Source organism: Engystomops pustulosus, chromosome 3 (genome assembly GCF_040894005.1).
Source record: "Engystomops pustulosus chromosome 3, aEngPut4.maternal, whole genome shotgun sequence".
NCBI classification, from domain to species: Eukaryota; Metazoa; Chordata; class Amphibia; order Anura; family Leptodactylidae; genus Engystomops; species Engystomops pustulosus.
This window is the reverse complement of record NC_092413.1, coordinates 118,170,611-118,188,981: the sequence shown is the minus strand read 5'-3', so window position 1 is coordinate 118,188,981 and position 18,371 is coordinate 118,170,611.

Sequence of the window (18,371 nt, the reverse complement as noted above, 5' to 3'; positions counted from 1 at the left end):
ATTGTGCATTGTCTGAAGTACAGATGTTGTATCTCTTAGGTATCCAGGGGCTCTCTGAACAAAGGGATGAAGGTGCAAATCCACCCAGTTACTCAGCCCCTCGTTCAGGGAGCCAATACCCGCAATAATAGGTCTTAGGGGAGGTGGGAAAACGGGTTTGTGGATTTTTGGCAATCCGTGAAAGATAGGTGTGATGGGGTTTTTATTAAACAAAAAATTAGCTGAATTTTCACTATTTGTGTCAGTGGCCGGTGGACTAGGCTCTCTTGCATCCCAGAGGAGTGGAGACTGAATTACAGACTACATGTCCAGGTGTGTGAGCGCTTATACCTGTTCCCCTTTCTTGCTGACTGTGACTGGTCATAAAATAAGCAGCAGCTTAAGTCTGGAGTCCTTAAGGAGGAGCTTCCTTCACCTGACTATTGAGGGTAGCCGCCACCAGCAGCAACAGGACATGAAGCAGATCCTGCACCAGCAGGTGGTGGCCTACTTGGACAGCACTTTACCACCCAAGGTAGAAGATCCCCTGGTCTACTGGGCAGCCAAACTTGATACCTGGCCACAACTTGCGGAGTTTGCAGTAGAGAAGCTGTCCTGCTCGGCCAGTAGTGTGGCATCAGAGCGGGTCTTCAGTACATCAGGGGCCATCATTACCCGCTTGAACCCGCTTGTGCACCCATAATGTGGAGAGACTGACCTTTGTCAAGATGAATCAGGCCTGTATTGGTCAGGATTTCAACACACCAATGACTAATGCATCAGATTAGATCAGCCATGACGCCTCGCCCAAACTTTGAGAAATGAGTCTGGATTCTAACTACCTGCCTCAGCCACTATTCTCATGCTGCCACCCACCTGATATCACACATCTGCTGCCAGTTGCTCCATCTGCATCGTACCATGTTCACCAGGGACTGGAATTGTGTGGCATTCTCTGACCTCCTGCTGCTGCTGCCACCTGCACACTCTATCATTGTGCCACTTTGTGGCCTACCATGTTGCCGCTACCTCCACTCTGTCATTGAGCCACTCTCTGACCTCCTGCTGCTGCTGCTGCCGCAAGCTCCACACTCCGTCATTTGCCACTTTCTGACCTCTTGCTGCTGCTGCCACCTCCACACTGTCTCATTTTGCCACTCTGTGACCTACCAGGTTGCTGCCACCTCCACACTCTTTCATTGTGCCACTCTGTGGCCTCCTGCTTTTGCTGCTGCTGCCGCCACCTCCACACTCTGTCATTGTGCCACTCTGTGGCTTACCATGTTGCTGCTACCTAAAGAATTTGTCATTGTGCCACTTTCTGACCTCATGTGGCCTCCTGCTTTTGCTGCTGCTGCTGCCCTCTCCACACTTTGTCATTGTTCCACTCTGTGGCCTACCAGGTTGCTGCCACCTCCACACTCTGTCATTGTGCCAATCTGTGGCCTCCTGCTTCCGCCACCTAAACACTCTGTCATTTTGTCACTCTGTGGCCTACCAGGTTGCTTCCACCTCCACACTCTGTCATTGTGCCAATCTGTGGCCTCCTGCTTCCGCCACCTCCACACTCTGTCATTGTGTCACCCTGTGGCCTACCAGGTTGCTGCCACCTCCACACTCTGTCATTTTGCTACTCTGTGGCCTATCAGGTTGCTGCCACCTCCATACTTGGTCATTGTGCCACCCTGTGGCTTACCATGTTGCTGTCACCTAAAGTATTTGTAATCGTGCCACTCTCTGACCTCATGCTGCTGCTGCCATTGCCACACTTTGTCATTGTGCCACTTTGTGGCCTTCTGCTTCTGCCGCCCCCTCCTCACTCTGTCATTGTGCCTCTCTACCATGTTTCTGCCACCTCCATGATTTGTCAATGTGCCACTCTGCAGCCTACTCATGCTGCTGCCAACTGACCGTTGTCTCCCTGGAATACCCTGTGATTTCCATAATGCTGTTTTCACCTTCTACCACTCTATGACGTTGCCCCTATGTTTTGATTTCCTCTTCATTTCATCAGTCAGGAGGAATGAAAAGCCTCAGGATTGATAGCCAAAAGCAGTAGTGGATACAGAACAAACAGGACATGCAAATATCCCATTTACTGGTCATCTCTGTTTTGGATACACTCCTGTTTGTTTTTGGCTTTAGCAATACTGGCGATGGATTATTGAGCAATTGAAAGCGGACACTGGCGGATGAAATGAAGGGCAAAATGAACGTCAATGCAAAATTACTGCCGACACCCTCTACACTCTTTTGGGGGGTTTCTACATGAACAGGTTCTTTCGTAATCTATGGAATCATCTGATGTCAGCCTAAAAAGAATGCACTCTTTGATGTTATAGTGGAATTTTGGCCCTCAGCTCAGTCCTTTCGAGCCGACACAGACGATACCTTGTCAGGCTGTGTTCCCGCTTCACTTATTTGGTGAAGTTGGCCTCTAAGTGCCCATGGAATTGAAGAGTCAAGCAATTCTAAGAGCGGCGACTGTCATGTGCGTGTCATACTAAAAGCATCCAGTGTTTGAAGACCAAACCCTTTGCATATTTGAGCATGGCAGAATGTTCTACAACCGAGTTTCAACAAATTCGCCCATATCTACTGTAGATATGACACAATTTTTGGGCATACAACATATAATGTATAATATCTCAAAACATTTTTCTCGGTCACACCTCTTGGTCATTTTTTATTTTAACGAATGCATCTTACTCCTAAATATAGCAATCAAACAATGAAACTAAGAAAATCTGAAAAGTACCTGTATTAAACTTTTAGTCATGCCACAATTAAAAGAGAATACTAGTGACTAGTGTTGTATTTTCATTTGTTTCCAATGTTCTGTTACTTCAGGGACTTTTCAAACATGTCTTCAACAGCTCTATGGCCCCCCTACCTTCTGTGCCCACACATGAGGTATCACTACACTTGTAAGAAACTGCTCAACATATATGTCTGTGAGATGTTTTTTCTACTTTTATTTAGAGCTACATAAACATTTTATTGTCAAAATTGGAAAATTCCCACATATGCTTCAATTTTGTTTTAATTCATGTGAGATGCTCAAAGGGTGAACAAACTTACGAATGGCTGTTTTGAACAGTTTGAGAGGTGCAGATTTAAAATTTGTGTGATCTGTTGGGAGTTCCAAATAACTAGAATTTTAAAAACCCGTATAAGTATGAAATGGCCTCGAAGATTATCTAATCTGAGATTTCCTTGAAAATGTGGAAAATTGCTGTTCAAAATGATGTAAGCCTACTACCCTAAAAAAATAACATAAAAAAATTAAAGAAGGTGAAGTGAGGACAGGTTGCTAAATGCTGGCACTACAGCCATGAACCAACACAAATGGTTTGGAAAAAATGTGACAAAAATTAACCAGAAAAAAAAGAAAGTGAAAAGAAAGTGCTGCACCTCCCAGCAGCCAGAACCTCTTCTCCAACAGTCAAGGCTTCTCCACCTCAACAAGCTGTGCTTTTATCACTTCATCTACTGGTCCTGATCTATCTCCACATTGTTCTCCTTTTTACTACACTGGTTACATTGATTTCTATTTCCAGTATAGAAAAATAACAAATATTACACTGATTGAGAGGTATTCCCAACTATGATCAGACTGTTTGTTGTTTATGAACTGATGCTTGTGTGTAGAGACATTGGGGGTCATGTATCATAGTTTTGTCTCTCTCTTTGGTGAATTAATGAGACATTTTGCGGCTCTTTTTACACCTTATGTATAATCCTGTCTGTTTACTTGTGATACATGTTCAGGTTTTCCTATTCTGGCAGGCACAAATTTTGGCTTCTTTTTGAGACTTTTTGTTGCAATGTCTCAAATCCACATGGACACAAGCCATGTGAGAGGGTTATATTCAGGAGTGGACACTACTGTTAATTTGGGACTTGAGGGTGTGTCCTGCAATTTAAAGCCCTCTAGTCACACCCCAGGGAGATGACATATGAGGCTGCGGTCACACGTGATGTTAAGGGTGCAATTACATGTTGCATTTTGATTGCGTTTTGAAACCTATTACAACAGCTGAGGAGGGGTGATTTGCCTAATTGCATTACTGTTAACATTTGCATTTACAAAACGCATAGTAAATGCAATGTTAACACATGTGTAAATGTTGTTTTTAGATAGCATTTGTAAACAGTATGTTAACAGTAATGAAATTAGGCAAATCACCTATCCTTCTGTTGTAATAGGTTTCAAAATGTAATCAAAGCGCAAATAAAATGCCACATGAGCCCTCACCTTTAGAAGTACCAATACATTTAAAAAAATGTAAATGCTAAAATTTTGGAATTAAAAAAAAACATTTAAAGCATGTGAAATAATTCCAATTTACATGTTAAAATATAGTCCATGAAAATAATACTTCCTTTGCACTTGCCCTGGACCAGGTGCAGTTTTGCGGCTAAAAAGTCACAAAAAGAAGCAAAAAATGTGATATATAAGTGAAAAGTCGCATGGAACATCTGGGAAACTATGATACATAAGGCATACTGCACAAAGTGCAGACCAAGGTGTGCTTTAAAAGCAACAAGTGAAAAGTCTCAAAAAAGTCTCAAATACGACAAAAGTCACAAAAATTAGACATTTTGACTAGCAGAAATAATGATACATGTCCCCCATTGTTTATTTTAATTTAGTATGAGAATTACTTCAAATTAGTCCCGTACTACAGCCAATACTTTGCAGACATGGCTTACATGCTTAAAATTCATTCCAACTTTAGTTTTTTAAGATTGTTTGGATTTCATATTCTATTGAAATGACCGCAAAAAAGGCTTTGGCCATAAAATAAAGTTCTCTATATTTAATCCCCTATACACAATTGACCCCTAACTGTGCAATTTTACTCAGTTTTATTGCTATTTTAGCTTCAACTCAGTGATGGTCCATGAGTGTACGTGGGAACTCTCTAAGCAGATATTTAATGATTCCTCTGTGCTATGAAATGCTTTCTGCTGACAATATGCTTAGATTATGAGGGTTCAGGTGTATTTACACTTTAATTTAGCTTCTGAACAGTCTACTACTATATGACAAAAATAGAGAGATGAGACAGATCAGAGTGATGAGATGGATATAAGACACAACAACTCACTCAACTCTGCTGCCTCACATAATCATTAAAACACAGTCAGCACTGCTATGACACCCCTCCACTGTAATCCATAGCTTATCTTTTTTGTACGAAATCTGATGTTTGGTCTTCTCCACAATGCTAGAAGGACGGATGAACCAGGAAGTGCTTCTGTCTGTAGTGTGCTGTCTGCTTCCTACCCCTCCCTCTTCTCCTGCAATGCAGGAGCTAGATGAAATTGTCCGACCATAGTGAGAAGATTTACAGTCTGACATAGGGTCAACCAAAATTGTAGACACCAGGACCAAGACAGGTTGTAATTATATCTATTAAATGCTGTATTTTTGTCAATAACAGTGAATTAGAGAGTGTATTATTTTGTTATCCTGGTTATATTTAAGAACCTTGTCATCGTGGGAACACCCCTTTAAGCGAGGTGTTTTATTTGGACTGTAAGGCATAATTTTGATATTAAGCTGGTTTGACTTAACCTTCTAGTTACTTGGACTTTGATTCGAAAGTGTATGATTGTTTTATGTGAAGAGGGGGAAATCTTACCCAACTTACAGTAGCTCATTACACTTCTAGTAATAATAAAACAGAAACATGGGAAAACTTCTTAAATGGGTATTAGCTTCTCTACTGATAATATCTAAAGATTGATTTCATTTTTACATTAATATCCAAGATAAGGGTTCTTCATGCTAGAGTGCACCCTATCCCTAATTACATGTCTGTTAATTTGATTCCTCTTAATCCCCAAAGTACTTGGTTAACAGAAGCAAAGCAGTATACATACTAATGGTTTGCTTTCCCCAAACTGTTCCTACTGGGGGAGAGCGCCTGGTGTGCAAATCTGAGGCTGGAACAAAGATACACTAATTACCCTTCATTTATTTGTCTGCTTCAATGGTCCTAAATACCAAAGTGATTAATTAACACAAGGCAATGAGGGCAGGATGTCACACCCTTGTCTGTGCTTAAGTGTTGGCAAAGGTTTAATTCAAGTGTTGACAACAGCATATCTTTAATATTCCAAAAGGGCATAACTTATGGTTGATACACTTAATTGGCATTGGTTAAACCTTTACATACAATTGTAGATATAATTAATATGTGCTTAATGTTCCTTTACATTTACATTCTTCTAACAATGTTTTAATTATTATAACTATTCAGTCAAATAAATACTCCTATAGGCAAAGATCAGGATAGCTAAAAAAAAGTTAAAAAAACATTCTTAATATAATAGAAATTGCACAAGTGGTTATTTGGTTTATTTGAAGCATTTTCAGACTGCAATTGTATGGACCTGCCCATACAAATTTGAAATAGATTATGTCAATTTGTTTTATATTATTATAAACCATGGTTCCAAAGGTTCCCCAATCACAGCTGTTGCTTTGGGTCTGGAGTGGTCAATCTTACTTGCTGCAAAGGATTACCAGTCAAAAGTCTCCTTCAGAAAAGTGGGCAACAGCTCAGCACTACTATGGAACAAACAGACCATGACATCCACCATTGTCCTTCTGGAAGTAGTGGATCTGTCACCACACTGATCATGTATTTAGGGTGGTTTTGAGCATATCCCTGGCCATCTTACAGTCTAAATGAAAGTGGCCAAGGCTTGCTTCTCCCTGCATGTGATTTTACGCTTCTTCACCTGAATAAAGGACATTACACTTTTCTAACAAGTGGGTGAGTGTTGTTAATTTCTTCTACGTGTTGCTTATGGACTTTTATGTTTATTAAACTCTGGTTCCAGGATTGGTCTGTGGCTTAATGTGTGTCGAGTGGGGATACTAACTTTCTAAATGAGAGTGGCCCTGCATATCTTAGGTATATCCAACCATTTGTCTTTTAGAGTCTACACTCTAGCCTTCCTTTGTCTGGAAAACATTGAGCCCCCTTCCTAGTTTTTTTGCAGCAATATTTATAACTAAAGATCATTTCCATTTATTTGAATGGGGTCAAAGATTATTCTCATGATACACTCTGTATACTGTTACAGTTGGGTACAGTTAGTAAGAAGTTATATTACGTCTTGACTGTGCATTTAGAAACCATATGGTCAGATGAGGGAATACTGGCAAATTGAGTGTCAATCTTAATAAACCAGTCCACCAGTAAGAGGTGCACTTACCTGGAAAATCAGGAGTCAATTTACCTTATTGGCAAATGCAATGTTGTTGACTGTTCATTTTTCTACTACATTTTTTTCAGTTTTGTCATTGAAGACATCCTCTGGGGAAATGTCAGAAATATCTCTAAAAAAAACCCCTCAATGGTCAAACTTCAGTCACGTTTTTCAACAGGTTTTTTCTGTAGATTTTGAATTACTTAGTTGACTTCTCCTTGCCTGATCTATGGTTGCCTATGTTGCTTCCCCATTGTAAGAGGTGTAATACATAAAGACTACTCCAGTAACTAAACTGGCTTGTATTTTAAAATTTTTCTTCAAACCCTTTAAAACTTGTTTCATTCAATCAATTTGATATGGTTCTTACATATTTCTAGAAGAATTGTACAAAGGCATATAGTACATCAACTGTAAAATATTCTCCTTCTAAGTATCATCTAAAAGATAAGTCTTTAGTAGATCTAGTACAACACACCATATCTTTTCTATGTAATGGCTGATTTTACTGACCACTTATGTGTAAAATAATAATAACTGCATGTGCATTTTTGGTTATTTCAGTTGAAGCAATTCTAAAAATCTAGAGCTATCTGTGAGGGAATCAGAGTTTTGGAATATTGATTATCTGTGTCTAACAAAGAATACCTTTGCGAAGTCTGCCCTTGGCTTTCTTCTTGATCTCCTTGTATTTCCCCCCAGGTGACATATAGCATGTACCCTCAAAGAATTAAACATTGCTGGTTTATTCTAACGGCTTTCCTTTGCTATGCTATATAGTTATTTTCAACAGGGATGCATTTACAACATGCATAAGATAAGATAATAACATGTTATAGTTTGTATTCTTGTTTGTATTCTTCATAGTATATTTAATTATATATTATTCACATTTTTAATAATTTTTTTATTGTAATTGTTTTCATTTTTATTATAAGATGTATTAATTTTAAGAGCCAAATCAACACATATATAATAAAAAATAAAACAGAACACAGGTTCATCTTTTGCAAGAACTTTTGTGATTAAGTTGTTAAAGGTTACATCTGTAATTTCATTCAATATTTACAGTACCTGATCACTCTATTTTTAATTTATGTCATACACAGTATACATAATTAAAAGGTTTTGGAAATGTTTGATAATTAAATGATTATTCAATGTGTAGTTTCTATTAAATATATTTTCAGATATTAGTGTACTGCATGTCACACAACTAGCAATCCCAGGAAGTCTTCACATTTGTACAGTAATGCTGATTGAATATTAATTGTACTTAGGAAACAAAGTTAAATGTTGCATAAGTGACAGGAAGCAAATCACAGCATGTCGCAAAAAGAAAAAGTATACTTGTGGCTTCTATTTGGCCTTTTTTTATATTTTTTTTTGGTACTATTATGATATCATATATCAAATGAGGAATGTGATGTTTTCTGAATTTTAACATCATTTAGTGCTTTAAGAATTTCTATGAGTTTGGCTATGATTTTCTTTAACATGTTCTATATTTTGTGGTTAATCCTCAAAATGCTCAAAAATGTTCTTTTAGATAATATAAAAATAGCACAAATATGACAACTGTCAGGGCTCGGGGTCAGTGAACCCCCTGGACCACCATGGGTGATGGTACTAGCCGACACCTGGCAGTACAGAATCAGAGTCGAGGTCAGGTATAGTTAGGTTGTCAGGGCAGGTGGCAGAGGTCAAAGTCCAGGTCCGGGGTCTGCAACAGGACATCAACACAGGAATGGAACACAGGAGCAAAGGAATCACAAGAGGAGCGTTCTCTAAGGCTGGTAGCTCAAAGATCCAGCGGGGTTATAATAGGAACCACCCGTCTTTATAGAAACCCAAAAGTGGCCAGCTCCAATCACCGGTGTGTTGGCCCTTTAAATCTCCAAGTGAAGGCATGCACGCGCCCTAGGGAGCAGGGACCCGTGTGCGGACTAGCCAGGATGGAAGCAGGAGAGTGGAGAGGCAAGTGTGGGCCGGGGACGTGGCACCACGGAGAGCGGAACGGGTGTGCCTGCGATCCGTGACTTAGATCGCAGGGGCACCCGTGACAACACCAAACTTTGAAATTGATTTAAGTTGTGTGTTAGCAATTTAAAGTCTAATCTGTTTTGAAAGACATTTTTTCACTAGACCTCAAACTCAACTGAAATGCTCAAAAAACCTTTTATGCAAACTATTGGTGCATTTTTGTGACTTTTTCTTGCAGTGCTCTGTGTTTATTTCAAGCTACAGACGGTCCCCAACCTGAGGACATATGACTTATAGATGAATCAAACCTCTCCGATTACAGACTGACCTCTCTGCCCATTTTGACCTCTGGAATGCTCCCTGGATGCTTGTAATGTCCTGTACTATAGCCCCTGGTTGCATTGGTTTAAGAGTTATCAAGGTGCACTCAATGAAGCTTTATTGTAAGTCCTGGTTCCCCTTTCAAAATCCAATTGTCCCAATTTACATGTAAATTTAGCAAACCTACAGAACCTATCTTGTTCAAAACCTAAGGACTTCCTGGTGTTTGGTGCTTTGGTGTTCAGACTCCAAAGGGCAAATCATTACTTTTTGAGTAACACCTTTGTTGCTCCTTCCATCCACAGCCCACCGGAAAATAATAATTGGGGCACATTTACTAAGGGTCCACGGACCACGATTCCAGCGAGTTTTCCCGAATATTTCCGTTTTGAACCAAATTGCCGGGTTTTTAGTGCATGCGATCAGATTGTGGCGCATCAGCGCCGGCTTGCACATGACAGACATTGGGGGGCGTGGCCATCAGACAACCCGACGGATTCTGAAAAAACATGGAATTTAAAAAATGAATAGTGACGCAAGATTAAACACTTACATGCACCAGGAAGAAGCAGGTGAACTCCGGCGGACCTTTGGCGCAGCAGTGACACCTGCAGGAACTCAGGCGCACGATCTTAGTGAATTGCACCGGACCCGAATCCTCATCGGACAATGCACCGCTGGATCACGACAGGACCGGGTAAGTAAATGTGCCCCATTGTCTTTAATTTTACTCAATTTAGAGGTACTAATAATTTGTCTATATGACAATGCCATGACAAGCATTTCATTTATTGAATGCTTGATCTACAGCTAAATCTAGAGGCTGACCTCCCAAAGAACTGGTGTACCTTATTCTTCTTGTTGAGGTACAACACTTAAGCCAAAACACAAGTCAAAGGAGAGGCAGTCCATTGAGTCCATTGAATAATATAATCAATATCATATATATTTATTATATACATAAACATGTTAAAATATTTTTTTAAATCAAACAGAACAATAGATTTACAGCATGACAATTGACACTTGTCCAGTTTCCAGCACTGGGAATACCATTCATGGCACCTTAGTTTTATTTTGCAGTGTTTTTTAAAATCATTACTGCTAAACAAAATTGTGATCAGTTCCATGATCTGAAAGAAAAGTGTAAAAATATTAATCCAAGTAAAGAGGTTTTATCTATACTCTCAAAATAAGCACATGTTCAAAGGTTATGGATTTATACATTTAGTGAGTTTTTATTTCACATTTATAAATTTGTACTTTTCATCTTTAAGATTGACTGTTGCATCAAAGACTTTAGATGTGTGCAACATATGCTCAGCATTTATTGTGTACATTTCTGATTGCATCAAATATTAAATACTACCTATTCTTTGGGACTTGTTAGTATCTCATTGAAAAGTTGCCTACGGCACTTACAAGATGGATTGTAAAAAGTGCTTTTGATTATCGTTTTGGATTGTCACCTTGACAGTTTGGTAAGGTTTTGCAAGCCAGTGCATAAGAAAACACATATTTTTTTCTCTTTCGGTTAAATCACTTTCCCAGTAGACATCACTTTAGAAATGTAACAAAAGTAAAGACTTCATGAAAAGACTACCAAATAGCATAATTCAGGCTAAGTTTACAATTCATTAATGCTTGACTAAAATGCTTTAATCAATCGAGCATAATTATCTGATAACACTATACTCTAAACTTTATTTGATGCAATATAAGAAAAAGCAGGAAGGGTATTTAGTATTAATTTTTAATTTTGTTCAAAATTAATTGGTGACTATTGTTTTGCTTTTAAATTGTAAGTTAATAATGATAATATGCAAGATTTCCGTGAAAAAGGAAAAAGAAAACATATAAACATTTCATGTGTAAAATTCTCATAAATAATGGTTTAAAAAAGTTATTTTTAGCATGTTACAATAGTGATATTTTGAAACGGAGGGCTGGTATTGAATGCATTAATGTGGGGAACCACAGGTATGCATCAACGTGGCCAGTGGGAGGGGGAGACAAAAGCGCAGAGGATTCGAGTGTATTTTGTTTGATAAGGGAAATATATAACAGAATATCTCTCACCTGGTTTAGTGAAAAATAGAGCGTGTCATATAAATAGATTGAGGGACTGCTGCCGACGGGACTCAGGTCTGGGCAAACCAGTGTTGACGGACTTGGCTGTGTAGCGAAGATCCACGCGGAGACGTCCCGTTCTGGAAGGCGCTGTCACACTTTTGCACCTATACACCCATAGAATTGTATGTAATTATCCACCTGACGAAGGCACCAGCCCGGAGCCGAAATGTGTAGTGTTTTACCCTTTACCTTTTATTAAAATTGCTTTTATGGATATACCATACCGGTCTATTCTCTGAGTGTGACAGAATGGGACGTCTCCTCGTGGATCTTCGCAATAGTGATATCTTGGCCACTGCTGAAGGTGTTGTCCCATTTGTTTTACTGAACTGTGGTCAGGTAAGGTATACAGCACTTGAATTGAACTGTATGCTAAATAATACCCCCTCTTTTTTGGCGCTAGATCAAGTTTGTGATAAAGCAAATCATTGTGCTCTTTTTTTTTTGGTTGTTGCCTGCAGTAGGCCATTCCTCAATTATATAACACATATAAATCCACAATAAACATCATTTATTTAGATATGCTAATTCTTGCAAAATCTCACTGTGTGCTTAGTCCATTGTGGTTTATGGGCTTGATTTCTTTCCAAATGTTATTAAAATGTTGGGTAAATAAAAGTATTATTCTTAAACTATAAATAGTGATAATAAGACTTAAAGAAGACAAAGTCTAAAAAATCAATTAAACATCAAAACAGCCATTCATAAAGCTGTCATTTCACTTACAGTTTTCCAATTGATGGTCTTCAATTTAAAAGATTCAAAAATATATTTTTAGAATTGGTACATTATTTCTTTCTAATATGATCTATAGAAAGTAATACATAGTTATTTTAACTTTCCTATATAATGAATGGCATAATGCTTCAATTACCTATGTTTAAGAAATAATTTTTTATAGCATTTTTATATTCTGATGCAGATTCAGAGAGCAATTCAAGATTGGCTTATTAAGGCCATTGCAAATTTGCATAAAAAAATAGCTTGCAGAGAGTTCCTGTACTTTATAAACTGTCAGCAACCTCTACCCTGCAAATCCCTCCTCCTCTACATTGCCTTAAGCTGACAGGATGACATACCTTCTGAAAACACAGTTCTGGTGTCATTTTAAGGAATACGATCCCCCTTTAAAAAATTATTAACTTTTAAATGACATTTAAATAATCTCTAAAATGTGCATCCCCCACTGGGAAGTAATTAAAATACACAGTGGTTTGCAAAATATTAGAGCCACAATCTTAAATATGACAGAGGTAAACACAGTATCATGTATTTGTAAAGTATAAAGAAATACTATATGTTTAAAAAATAAAAAAAATTAATGTGGGGCATGCATATTTGTTTAGCCCCATGTACTCTGATATCAGTGAATAAGATCCAGTGTGCCCAGTGTGCATTTTCTTACCTAATAGAGTACAACTGTATGCAAATTAAACATAGTATACAAGTACTTTGTTAAGGTCTCAGAGAACAGCGTCAAACTTGAAAACAAAGGAACTCAATAAATAGCTCAGGCATAGAGTTGTGACAAACTATATTGCAAGGATAGATTAAAAAAAACATCTCCAGGAGCAATGTATGGTCAATAGATCATGCATAAATGGATAGAGTATAGAACAACTGCTGGCCCACGTAGATGAAGCTGTCCACCTAAAATGACAGTCCAGACAAGGAGAGAATTAATTAGAGAAGCAGCCAAGATGTCCAGAAAGAGGTGCAGAGTTCAACAGCTCAGATGTTCAACACCTCTTTCAACAGGTCAACTATAAATTGTGAACTCCACAATTTTGGCCTTAATAGAAGAGTGGCAACAGTCATTTTTTAAAGAAAGCCATAAGAATTCCAGTTTGCAATGAGCTATGTAATGGACAAAGCAAGTAGTTAGAAGAAGGTGCTACAGCAGATGAGACCAAAAACGAACTCTTTGGCCATAATGGCCCAGATATATGAAAACTGGTGTAATGTGCCTTAGTGCAATTTGCCTCACCAATGTACATATTGCCCCACAAAATTTAACCCCTTCCCACCGCAGCCCTTTTTCGTTTTTGCGTTTTCATTTTTCACTTCCCACCTTCAAAAATCTATAACTTATTTATTTTTCCATGTACAGAGCTGTGTGATGGCTTATTTTCTGTGTAACAAATTGCACTTCAGAATGGTGGTATTTAATATTCCATGCCGTGTACCGGGAAGCAGGAAAAAAATTCCAAATGCAGTGAAATTGGAAAAAAAAACGCATTTGTGCCGTATTCTTGTGGGCTTGGATTTTACAGATTTCACTGTATGCCCCAAATGACATGTCTACTTTATTCTTTGAGTCAGTAAGATTATGGGGTCCCAATTTTGTATAGGTTTTATAATGTTTTCATACATTTAAAAAAATTAAAACCTCCTGTACAAAAATTTTGGGGAGGATTTTGCCATCTTCTGGCGCTAATAACTTTTTTATACTTTGGTGTACAGAGCCAAAATGGCAAAAAAGTGCAATTTTCGACTTTGGCCACGATTTTCTGTTACAGGGTTAAACGCAGTGAAAAAACGTTATTATATTTTGATAGATAGGGCATTTTTGGATGCGGTGATACCTAATGTATTTATGATTTTTACTGTTTATTTATATTTATATCAGTTCTAGGCAAAGGGGGGCTGATAGCACATTGTAATGCATGGGTTAACCCAAAGTAGCCTCGGGTCCTTGGAAGACCATGGCTACGGATTGCCGCTCCCCGGTGAAGTCACGGGGAGCAACGATCCTCGGAAAGATGGCGGCGCCCATGCGCTGCCCTCTTTTTGAAGCCGCTGGCGGCGATCAGCGGGAAAACACCAACGGGTGTTACCGGTAAGCCTTTGCTGCAATTTGCAGCAGTTAAAAAAAATGCAGCTACTGTCTGCACTATTGTATGGTAGAAGTATAGAAATGTAGATACTGTCATGAAGATATAGATGAAATTGGTCATTGGCAGCAGTTCACAGATGCAGACATATACACTTACCGGCCACTTTATTAGGTACACCTGTCCAACTGCTCGTTAACACTTAATTTCTAATCAGCCAATCACATGGCAGCAACTCAGTGCATTTAGGCATGTAGACATTGAGTTCAAACCGAGTTCAAACTGAGCATCAGTATGGGGAAGAAAGGTGATTTGAGTGCCTTTGAACGTGGCATGGATGTTTGTGCCAGAAGGGCTGGTCTGAGTATTTCAGAAACTGCTGATCTACTGGGATTTTCATGCACAACCATCTCTAGGGTTTACAGAGAATGGTCCGAAAAAGAAAAAACATCCAGTGAGCTGCAGTTCTGTGGGCGGAAATGCCTTGTTGATGCCAGAGGTCAGAGGAGAATGGGCAGACTGGTTCGAGCTGATAGAAAGGCAACAGTGACTCAAATCGCCACCCATTACAACCGAGGTAGGCAGAAGAGCATCTCTGAACGCACAGTACGTCGAACTTTGAGGCAGATGGGCTACAGCAGCAGAAGACCACACTGGGTGCCACTCCTTTCAGCTAAGAACAGGAAACTGAGGCTACAATTTGCACAAGCTCATCGAAATTGGACAGTAGAAGATTGGAAAAACGTTGCCTGGTCTGATGAGTCTCGATTTCTGCTGCAACATTCAGATGGTAGGGTCAGAACAACAACATGAAAGCATGGATCCATCTTGCCTTGTATCAACGGTTCAGGCTGGTGGTGGTGGTGTCATGGTGTGGGGAATATTTTCTTGACACTCTTTGGGCCCCTTGGTACCAATTGCAACGCCACAGCCTACCTGAGTATTGTTGCTGACCATGTCCATCCCTTTATGACCACAATGTACCCAACATCTGATGGCTACTTTCAGCAGGATAATGCGCCATATCATAAAGCTGGAATCATCTCAGACTGGTTTCTTGAACATGACAATGAGTTCACTGTACTCAAATGGCCTCCACAGTCACCAGATCTCAATCCAATAGAGAATCTTTGGGATGTGGTGGAACGGGAGATTCGCATCATGGATGTGCAGCCGACAAATCTGCGGCAACTGTGTGATGCCATCATGTCAATATGGACCAAAATCTCTGAGGAATGCTTCCATCACCTTGTTGAATCTATGCCACAAAAAATTGAGGCAGTTCTGAAGGCAAAAGGGGGTCCAACCCGTTACTAGCATGGTGTACCTAATAAAGTGGCCAGTGAGTGTATATAGTGATACAAATGGTAGTGACATCATTAGAAAATCATAATATCCATACAATATTTCATCATCGAATTCATCATGTTAATAATATTACAGTGAAGAGTAACTCAGTGATGTGTTTAATCAAGGTATAAATGGATGTGTGTTAAGAATATATAATTACTGCTCACCCTATTGGACCAGGGATAACCATGCCAGCCACGGCGTCCTATCCATGAAAATAATCACATGAATAACCACATGCCCATACCGCAGATCATTATACCTAAGCGGCCATGTTTAAAAAGGGAATGTACAATAGAATACTTAAGCAGATACAGAACAGGCTCTAACCTAACTCTACTCCTAATAGATGATTACCCCCATCGATCACTCGATCAGTACACCCCTAGAGATAAACCCACACGTAATGTAGGTAATGACCTAAAGGGAATTACACCTCACCGCAGTACCATGCAATAACAATATATGCTACTACAGTGCAGCGCAGAAGGCGTAAAATACCTCAGGAACGTCCGAATATTGGGGAATATCCTTATCATCCATATAAAAATACAAAATATAAGGCGTTGCTGCTGTAATTAAAGTAGGCTTTCTAGTCAATGGTTTGTCAGACGTGCTCTACATCCAAGTTGTCACGGGTGGTCCCGCGACCTACATTGCGGGTTGCGGGCTCACCCGTGCTGCCCTGCCCCCGCCAGCGTGCCGCCAGCGCATCTCTGCCGTCCCGGCTCCTGGTTCGCTCCCCTCCGCTGTGCGCGTGCGTCCCCGACTGTAAGGCGCGCATGCGGCACCTTCTCCAAATTTAAAGGGCCAGCACGCCATTAATTGGCGCTGGCCATATTGCCCAATTCTACATAAGCCTGCCTCTTCCTGTAAGCCTTGCCAGATCTTTGTGCCTCATAGCCTAAGAGAAAGCTTCCAAGCGAGTATTCCTGCGTTCCTGTGTGTTCCTGCGTTCCCGTGTATTTCTGTGTGTTCCCGCTCCTGAGTCCTATGTTGCCGTGTTACCCGAGTTCCTCCGTGTTGCTGTGCTCCGTGTGCCTGTGTTCCCGTTCCCACCTGCCTGGACCTCCTGTTGCAGACCCCGGACTTGGACTTGACGTTGCATCTCTGCCGCCTGCCCTGACCCTGTTCCTGGACCTGACTACGAGATTGTCATCCGCTAAGGTACCTCAACCTCGGCTGCCACCGCGGGCTGGTCGCACCTGTGGAACGACCTGGTGGTATCCTGCCGCAGCAAGTCCAACCCGCTTTGCGGCGGGCTCTGGTGAAAACCAGGTGCCGCTTGGGCTCCGGTCCCAGGTGTCGGCTAGTTCCATCTCCCGCGGTGCTCCAGAGGATCCACTGATCCTGACAGTAAGATCCGGCCATGGATCCCGCTGAGGTTCCGCCTCCCACTCAGTCAGACCTCGCTACCATAGTGATCCACCAGTCCCGGCAGATTGCCGCACAGCGGAATCAACTAGAGCAAGTCACCGCCATGCTGCAACAGCTGCTAGCTACCCAGCATCAGCAACAGTCTCCTGAGGCGGCCGCTGCGACTCCTGCTACCCCTGCTTATCTTCCTGCTGCTGAACACAGGCTACGTCTCTGTTTGCCCAGCAAGTATGATGGGGATCCCAAGATGTGCAAGGGCTTCATCACCCAGTGCTCCCTGCACATAGAACTCATGCCGTCGCAATTTACCACAGAGCGGTCCAAGGGGGCATTTGTCCTCAGCCTCCTTTCCAGGAAGGCCCTGGCCTGGGCTACTCCTCTTTGGGACAGGGATGACCCGGTTATCGCTACCCTCTCGGAATTTCTGGCAGAGTTCCGGTCAGTCTTCGAGGAACCGGCACGAGCTTCCTCTGCGGAGTCTGCATTATTGAACCTGCGCCAGGGCAACTCATCTGTGGGAGAGTACGCAGTTCAGTTCCGCACCCTGGCTTCCGAACTTGCTTGGAACAATGCGGCCCTCATCGCTACCTTCAAGAAAGGACTCTCGGCGCAGGTCAAGGACACGTTGGCAGCGCGGGACCTGCCGTAAACTCTGAGTGGTCTTATGACCCTGGCCACTCGAATTGACGTGCGGTTTAAGGAGCGCGCTGAGGAGCTACGCTCCGAGTACCCCCAAGGCCGTATTAGACGTCTTCCTCGCCTGGCACCTGTATTCCAAAAGCCGCTTCAGCCCCCGGCTGAATCTTCTGCTGATGAACCGATTCAGGTGGACCGAGTCCGGCTTTCTCTACAACAGTGTTCCTGGCGACGTCAGGAGAACCTGTGCATGTATTGTGCCAGCCCAGAGCCCTTCGTCGGGACTTGTCCTGTCCATCCCCAACGTCCGGGAAACATCAGCACCTAGGCTTCTTGGGAGAAGCGTTCCTCGGTGTAAATAAAGCTTCTCCACGCTTGCCCCCCCCTTTTCTCCTCAGCGTTGGCTGAGATCCAAGATTCCGCCTTCCTGGATTCAGGCTCTACAGCGAACTTTGTGGATGCTGCCCTGGTCTCCCAGCATCACTTCCCGGTGGTTCATCTTGAGAAACCATTGTCCATTGCCTCGGT